Raw genomic sequence first — 8,880 nt, forward strand, 5'->3', positions numbered from 1 at the left:
TTCATAGCCGTGATAATACTGTACGTACCAAAGTAACTGAGATCTCAGAACACCACAACATTGCTTAAAATGGTCTAACGTGATAACTGGTGCAACAATTATAGAATTCAATGTGTGCTAAATAGAGTCCCACAGTCTCAAAATGCAACCAAAGAGAACAGGAAGTCCCTGTAAATAAGAAAGGCTCTGCATTCACACCACCTTCCACTAACTCATGATGTTAATTCTTGAAATGGAGAAGGGGAAGGCTTCGTTGGCTACTTTCATTTTCTCAGAGGATAGCCTGAGAACTAATGACCCTGTGCTGTGACACTACGCAATACAGTGCTGCTTGACAGTTTGTGAATCCTTTAGAATTTTCTGTATTTCTGTATAAATATGACCTAAAACATGATCAGATATTTACACAAGTCCTAAAACTAGATAAAGGGAGCCCAATTAAACAAATAAGACTAAAAAAAATATTTTTTTTCATTTCTTTCATCTATTTATTGTGGAAAATTATCCAATCTTACATATTTGTGGGAGGCAAAAGTATGTGATCCCTTGCTTTCAGTAATTGATGTGACCCCCTTTTACAACAATAACTTCAACCAAACGTTTCCGGTAACTGTTTATCAGCTCTGCACATCGGCTTGGAGGAATTTTAGCCCATTCCTTCTTACAGAACAGTCTCAACTCAGGGATGTTGGTGGGCTTCTCAACATGAACTACATGCTTCAGGTCCTTCCACAGCATTTCTTTAGGATTAAGGTCAGGACTTTGACTCGGCCATTCCAAAACATTATCTTTCTTCTGCTTTAACCATTCTTTGGTAGAAAGACTTGTGTGTTTCGGGTCGTTGTCTTACTACATGACACACTTTCTGTTGAACTTCAGTTCACAGACAGATACCTTGACATTTTCCTGTAGAATTTGCTGGTACAACTCAGAACTCATAGCTCCATCGATGATTGCAAGTTGTCCTGGTTCAAAGGCAGCAAAGCAGCCCAAACCATGATACTACCACCACCATGTTTCACAGATGGGTTAAGTTTCTTATGCTGGAATGCAGTGTTTGCTCATCGCCAAACATAATGCTTCTAATTCAAGTCAAAAAGTTCCATTTTGGTCTCATCTATTCACAGAACATTGTTCTAATCACCTTCTGGCTTATCCACGTGGTCTTGAGCGAACTGTAGACAGCAGCAATGTTCTTTTTGGAGAGTAGTGGGTATCTCCTTGCAACTCTGCCATGCACACCATTGATGTTCAATGTTCTCCTAATGGTGGACTGATTAACATCGACTGTAGCCACTGCAAGAGAGACTTTAGTTTCCTAGATGTTACCCTGGGGTCCGTTGTGGCCTCCCGAACTATTACACACCTACTCTTGGTGTGATCTTTGTTGTTCGACCACTCCTGGGGAGGGTAAAAATGGTGTTGAATGTCCTCCATTTGTACACGATCTGCCTGACAGCCGACTGGTGGAGTCCAAACTCTTTCGAAATGGTTTTGTAACCCTTTCCAGCCTGGTGAGTATCAGCAACTCTTCTTCTAAGATCCTCAGAAATACCATTCGTTTGAGCCATGATACACTTCCACAAACCTGTGTTGTGAAACTCAGAGTTTGACAGTGAAGACCCAGATTTTTCTTCATAAAATAAGTAAGGCCTCCCAGACTCACACGTGATTGTCATCCCACTGATTGAAACAACTGACTGTAATTTCCCCTTCAAATGAATTCATAATCCTAGGGTTCACATTCTTTTGCCATGCACAAATATGTAACATTGGATCATTTTCCCCAATAAATAAATGAACAAGTGTAAGGTTTTTGTCTCATTTGTTTAACTGATGTCTCTTTATCTAGTTTTAGGGCTTGAATGGAAATCTGATCACGTTTTAGGTCATATTTATGCAGAAATAGAGCAAATTCTAAAGGGTTCTCAACCTTTCAAGCAGCACTGTATACTGTATTACTGCTGTATGTATAAGAGGCTTTACAGAGTGATTAAAGCAGACAGGCAAATGGAAAAGTAGAGATACTGTATATATTTATATAAAACCAAAAACATTTAGTGAAGTCATAGATGCATCATTTGGTTATGCTTTATCTTATTGGTCCATAATACTTGATAATTTCCTAGTAAACATATTCAAATGAAGAACAAATGTTTACTTGGGTGTAAATGGAACTTTTATTTCACGGTAATCCTTCTGGAAATCAACAACTGCTTTTAAACAATTAAAAATTACAGTCTCAGAACATGGTGTCCCTTTCCCTGTAATCAGACCGAATTACATGGCTTTTTTCTATGAAACTTCTAAGAAATTAAGCAAATAACAGACCTGTAAATAAAAATGTTGCCCATAATTTTATTGGATTTGGTAATGCAGTCACAGAAATGATGATGAATATGTGTTTGTTATCATTAAGCAGAAATAGAAACACTGTGTGTATTACTGCATGTCTAATCTGTCCCTGCATGCTGTATCTGTTATTGTTGGAGATATTGTCATTATCACCAGAAAATCCAGTAGTTTGGGTGAACTTTTTCAGGACTGTGTGAGTTAGATGATTCGCATAATTTTCAATGATTTATTTATTTATTTATTCAGTGTCTGTTTTGAATTGCTATTTGGTCTTTCCTTGTTCAGGTCTTTTACTTTTTAAAAAACTTTTATGGGTCCTTCTTGGTCTCAGGAAGAATTGTTCTTAAAGGGGCCCAATGCAACTTTCTTGTAAACAAACAAAAGTTATGTTTACATTCACTCACCAAAAAACACTGTGTGTATCAAACGTATAAAGTCTAACAAACGTATTGTACACAACATAAACAAAATGGGGACCCCCTTTTAAAAACATTGCTCCATAGTGCTACTAGTAGTCAGAAACTTCACAGGGTGCCTTTTAAGACATAATTTTTGTTGTCGTTACGTGATAAGTAGTGTTAAGACATAACACAATATTTATGGTAACTAATTTATTTTCTTCAATCTGTTACTCACAATTCATTTGTTTCCATTCTGTGTTTGGTTTTATTTAATGACAGCTTTTTAAAGGAAAACTACAGTTTATTAGAACCAGTGTTTTATTTTCATAGCCGTGATAATACTGTACGTACCAAAGTAACTGAGATCTCAGAACACCACAACATTGCTTAAAATGGTCTAACGTGATAACTGGTGCAAGTATTACTGCTGTATGTATAAGAGGCTTTACAGAGTGATTAAAGCAGACAGGCAAATGGAAAAATAGAGATACTGTATATATTTATATAAAACCAAAAATGCAATTATCAAATAAAAGTTGCATAGTTTCAACTTGTCAATCTCTTTTTCAAGTCAGCAGTGAAGTAAGTGATTTCAGTTATCAGTTATCAGAGGGAGGGAGGGTACTAAATAAAAAGGGTCTAACCGCAGCCATTTTCTTAAATCCTGCGTCGACATTGGCAGAGTTAAGCCTGACATGACAGCTGGAGCAGCCATCCTTCAGAGGTCTTCATTCCAGGTGAGAATAAATAATTTAAATAGCATACTAAGGAGGATAAAATCTGCTTACACCCTGACCTTTTGCCTTAAACCTTTTGTAGCTGTATATATCACACCACTTTCTCCATTGCTGTTTATAAAGAACAGTCAGTATTTGTGCCACCAGATAAATCCTTTTTCAGGAAAATGTAAAAACACAGAAATAAGACTACTCTATTACCACGTTCAATAACAACATTCTTTAACATCCAATGCCAATGTTTTTGAATTTTTTTTTTTTTTTTTTTACATTATCTGTGCACGACAATTACAGTATGATTAAAGTTAGAGAAATATTGCAGTTATGGCAAATATGGTTAAAGTTAGGCAATTAACACTTGGTTAAGGGCAAGGAAATTACATCTATATAGTTTTGTTTTCCAGATTATGTCAACTAAGAAACATAATCTCTATTCGGATTATTTTCACAGGTAATGTTTTTTAATGAATAAAGTGTTACATTTACTGTATGTACACCACTGAAGTTGTAAGGAGGCCAATACAACAATTTTTCCCAATCTTAACCAAGTGCAGTGAGTGCCTTAACATAACCATAACAAAGTTTAACAATGCTGTAGTAAGCTGTTACAAGTGCATGTTATATTGCAAGAGCAGATTTTTTAGGTAAAACAAATACACTGATACACTGATATATTCAGAATTGACATTTTGCAACTTCCCAGATACGTTTATTAACAACGTTTCCTCATTATGTTGATAAAAAAACATTATCTGGGTGGCATTGTGTTTCCTCCATGACATTTTTGCTGGAAGATTGGAAAGTTGCTATATAAATACAGTCCATTTACCATTTACAATTACAGTCAGCCAACACATCAGGCGAATGATTCCAGGTAATATGACACTTGGTAAAGTATATTTGTATTTTTGAGGGTGATAGGTAAAACTTACACCAGTTACTTTTGCTATAGTGGTTTTACAAATTTAGGACCTGAAACCCTCAGTGAACTGATCACTAAAGCTGTTTCTATGTTGTATTTAGAGTGAGCTACAAGGAGCCACGGTGTGTTTGTCTACCGTCATCTGATCATATCTGATCATCTGTGCTCAACAGATTCCTTCATCTGCCACAGTGAGAGACACCAGTATCTAACCCTTTTGGTAAGAATGTTGTTCTGACACAGAACGCCACAGAAAAGTTAGTTACGTTTTACAGAAGTGACAACATCAATCTGTTAATGAGAAACCTGTCTAGTTAACATGGCAAATAATTCAGTATTGGTTAATATTGGTTGACATTTAATTTAATAAACTACAAAATCACCTGATTATTACATGATTTTAAGCTCAGCCAACGTTTGGTGTGCTGTCACTACTTGCACACAGTGTAATATAAGACAGATTTGAACACTGTCTTGTTAATTTTTTGCAACTTTGATGAAGTAGTAAAAACTTTTGAAAACAATCCACCTTTTTTTAAGTGCTAATTTTGTTTGATATTCTTATTTGTGAGACAAGTTTTGCAGAATGTGGCATTGACTGCAGCCTACATTTGTATATCCTGCAAAACCAGAGCTTGTAGCAGGTTGACATGGACAGCCAACGATTCGATATAGACATGTGGAAGGCATCAGCCTTGATTCTGCTATGATGTAGATTACTACATGGAACATGAAATGCAAATGGTATCTTTAGCATTCAAAGCTGAAATCTGTCACTTTTTTAAGTTTATCATAATCTATACATCTACATATTCCTAAACCTAACCCTAAACTTGTTCACCATTCATCCATCTACCCCACACTATATATATATAGATGTATATATATATATATATATATATATATATATATATATATATATATATATATATATATATATATATATATATATATATATATATATATATATATATATATATATATATACATTTGTATATCCTGCAAAACAGGATATATATATATATATATATATATATATATATATATATATATATATATATATATATATGTGTGTGTGTGTGTGTATATATATATATATATATATATATATATATGTGTGTGTGTGTGTGTGTGTGTATAAATATATATATACACAGATGTGGCTGAAATTATTGTATTTTAATAAAATAATGAACCATTTGCCCTGAACAGTGTTAAGTTAAAAGATATTTTATCATCAGTGCATGTCTATGTTTGGTTTGCAGGGGAACAAAAAAAAAAGTTGTTAAAACAACTGAATTCATGCTTATTCCACAAAGACATTCTAAAATAGCCTAGACAAAATTATCGGTAGCCTTTAGAAGTTGTAAGAAATAATTGATTTGTAGTGATACTTTAAGCAGACTATTGTGTTTTAATTAGTATCACAGGTGTTTTCAATCTTATAATCACTCACGCAGCCAGGAGAAAATTACTCACTCTGCTGTTTTGTGGCACACACTAAACATGGAAAACAGAAGAAAAACTAGAGAGTGGTCTGAAGACATTAGCAAAAAGGTAATAGCCAAGCATGGTCAACGTAAAGGTTACAAGACCATCTCCAAAGAGCTTGACGTTCCTGTGACCGCTATTGCAATATTATTAAGAATTTTAAGGTTGATGGAACTGTTGCCAATATCTCTGGATGTGGTTGCAAGAGGAAAATTGGCCCGAGATTGAAGAGAAGGATTGCTCGAATGGTTGAGAAAGAACCAAGAAAAACTTCAACACAGATCCAAGCTGATCTTCAAGTTCAAGGTGCAATAGTTTCAAGTTGCACCATCTGTCACTGTATGAATGTAAATGGGCTCCATGGTAGAAGACCCAGGAAGACCCCACTTCTAGTAGGGAGACACAAAAGAGCAAGACTGGACTTTGCCAAATTGCATGTTGACAAGCCACAGTCCTTCTGGGAGAATGTGCTTTGGACAGATGAAACAAAATTAAAGCCTTTTGGTAAATCACACCAACCCTATGTTTCCAGAAGAAAAACTGAACATTGAACTCAAACCCACTGTGCTGACTACGCCGGCAGACACGCTCTGTTTTAAAATGGTATAATTTGGAACAGCATTTTTTTAAAAAAAAATCATGCAAGCTTCAGTGACAAATTTCCACCTGGCTGCAACCTGAGGAAGAGTAAGAGCTCACTACTCTTATTAAATACCATGGAATCATTGCACTTAATTTTTAGCTGCGTCATTGTACAAAGAGCAACACAGGATAACACTGTAATGGCAGAAGGGACGGGTAATGGAAATGAAGGGAGGGGCGTCTTGTTTCTGTTTGCTGCTATTCACTGGTACAACCTTGAGTGTGTGGATGCAGGTAAAGAGGGGGTTGGTTCTGGGATGCTTTTTCTTTGGTAAGACAGGTCAAGGGACATTATCATGAAAAACCTCTCATAACAGAGTGATAGTGGAACTAGATACACAATCTAGTACCAACTATCTAGTTCCACTAGATAAACACTGGTTGGACAACTGAGTGGGCCATGGCATTCAGAAGAAGCTGCCCATCAAGCCTAGATAAGCCTAAGCAGATCTAATGTAGATATCAGGTCAAGCTGCTGAGCATCGGCTCCAGCAACCATAGCCAATTTACTTAGATACTAGATACTAGATACACTATATCTGCCAAATATATATAGTCCTCATTCTAAAAACCTTTTCTCTTGTAACATGTAAAAAGTGGAAATTCAAAAATAGAAACAAGCATATAAGCTAAGCAGACAGATTAGAGTTACAATATGTTAAAAGAATTAATAGTCTGATTTTACATTGTTATCATACTTATGATTAGGTTTTACTAGCTCGAGGCTATACTACAATACAAGAACTATGCTTCGTCTTTTGCATGAATCATCAACTGGTGACGATACTACTTTTTTGTCAGGGAGATGTTTTTTTAGTACAATATCATGTCCATCAAGTGCATATTTCAGACCCTTTTACAAGAATCTCATTTTAAAGGAGTCAGCTGGAAACATTAATAAACAGTAATAAGGTGGAGACAGCATTTTCAACCAACTCATAGAGCTAACATTAGCTTAAGTAGCTACATAGTTTCAGCTGATAAGTGGCTAAATGTCATTTCAGCTGGTAAAACTGATGAGTGTTGACTAGAAATGAAAAGCCTGCTTTTTTCAGCTGAAATCAAGGATCCATTGTTTCAAAAATGACTACGAATTTTGAGTGGTAACTGCATATGTGCTGTGCGAGAACCATATCAGCTAAGCATTCTATTCTGAGCACTTTATTCTGGATTTCAGAGCTTGTGTACTTTTCATTCAGTAATTTCTTATAAAGTAGTTTTAAAAATTACACTTGTAAGAATCAGCAGTATCTCCATGACTCATCTGTGCTGTTTTCAGTGGCAGTCAATAGGAGAACATTTGCAATTGATTTTATACATTTGAAATTGTCTTCTACCCTGTTTTTATGGTTTAAGATCATCAGATCTAATATTCATGAGTTACTGTTGATGGCTCTGACAGGGCTTTCTGATATTGTATGAAATCAGTATCTAACTGACTGTAATGTAAGGCACTTTCAGTTGCACCTAGCAGGGAAAAATGCCTATAGGTATAACAAAATGTTGTGTCCTTGCTTTCAGAGTAGTCTAGCCCTGAATTGTCTGAGCTACCATGAGTTAAAATACTAAGTGAAGATGGTGAACATATAATTACATCTGCTAAACAACATCATGTTAACATGTCATTGGGAGCATGTTGACGTTAGGATTTAGTTCAAAACACTGGTAAAACTTCACAGGGCTGCTAGCATGGCTGTAGCTAGACTTGTTACAGTCTTGTTATAGTTTGTCACAATGAGTGACCTGTAGTCATTTGATTCAGTGTTAATCAACAAGTCAGGAAGAAAATTGTACGTCAATTACATGATGATTCATCAATTTAGTATCTTACAGTCTGTTCTCTAGTAACTCATTATCTACTATATACAGTACAGTCCTCAATTTTTTTTTCAATTATTGATTCATCAATTATCAGGTCATTACTGATTAAATCCTCACTCATTCCATTCCAAGTTTAGTGTATTTATGAATGTCATTAATTTTATTCAGAAAATGTGTTCTACAACTTGAACCACTATCTGTGGTGTCAAAGTTATTTGTTCGTAAAGGTGAACCACCAACTCCAACCTCCACTTTAAGAGTTTGGGGATGATATAACTAAATCAAACTATGTCTTCTGTTGCTGCTTAGAGAGGGCATCCATTATCCAAACAACCGCAAGAGGTTATTTTTCAGTAAAAAAGTGATCATACTGTAGCATTTTAACCGTGTGAAGAAATGAGCAATGCTGTTGTTTTTCTGCTTGATGTAACACTTTCTGTTGATCTGTTAAAACAAAACTTAAGGGATCTACTCTGTGTCTTTGAACTGATCTTCTTCTAGCACAGACATT

The sequence above is a fragment of the Thunnus maccoyii genome, chromosome 18 (genome assembly GCF_910596095.1).
Source record: "Thunnus maccoyii chromosome 18, fThuMac1.1, whole genome shotgun sequence".
Classification (NCBI taxonomy): Eukaryota; Metazoa; Chordata; class Actinopteri; order Scombriformes; family Scombridae; genus Thunnus; species Thunnus maccoyii.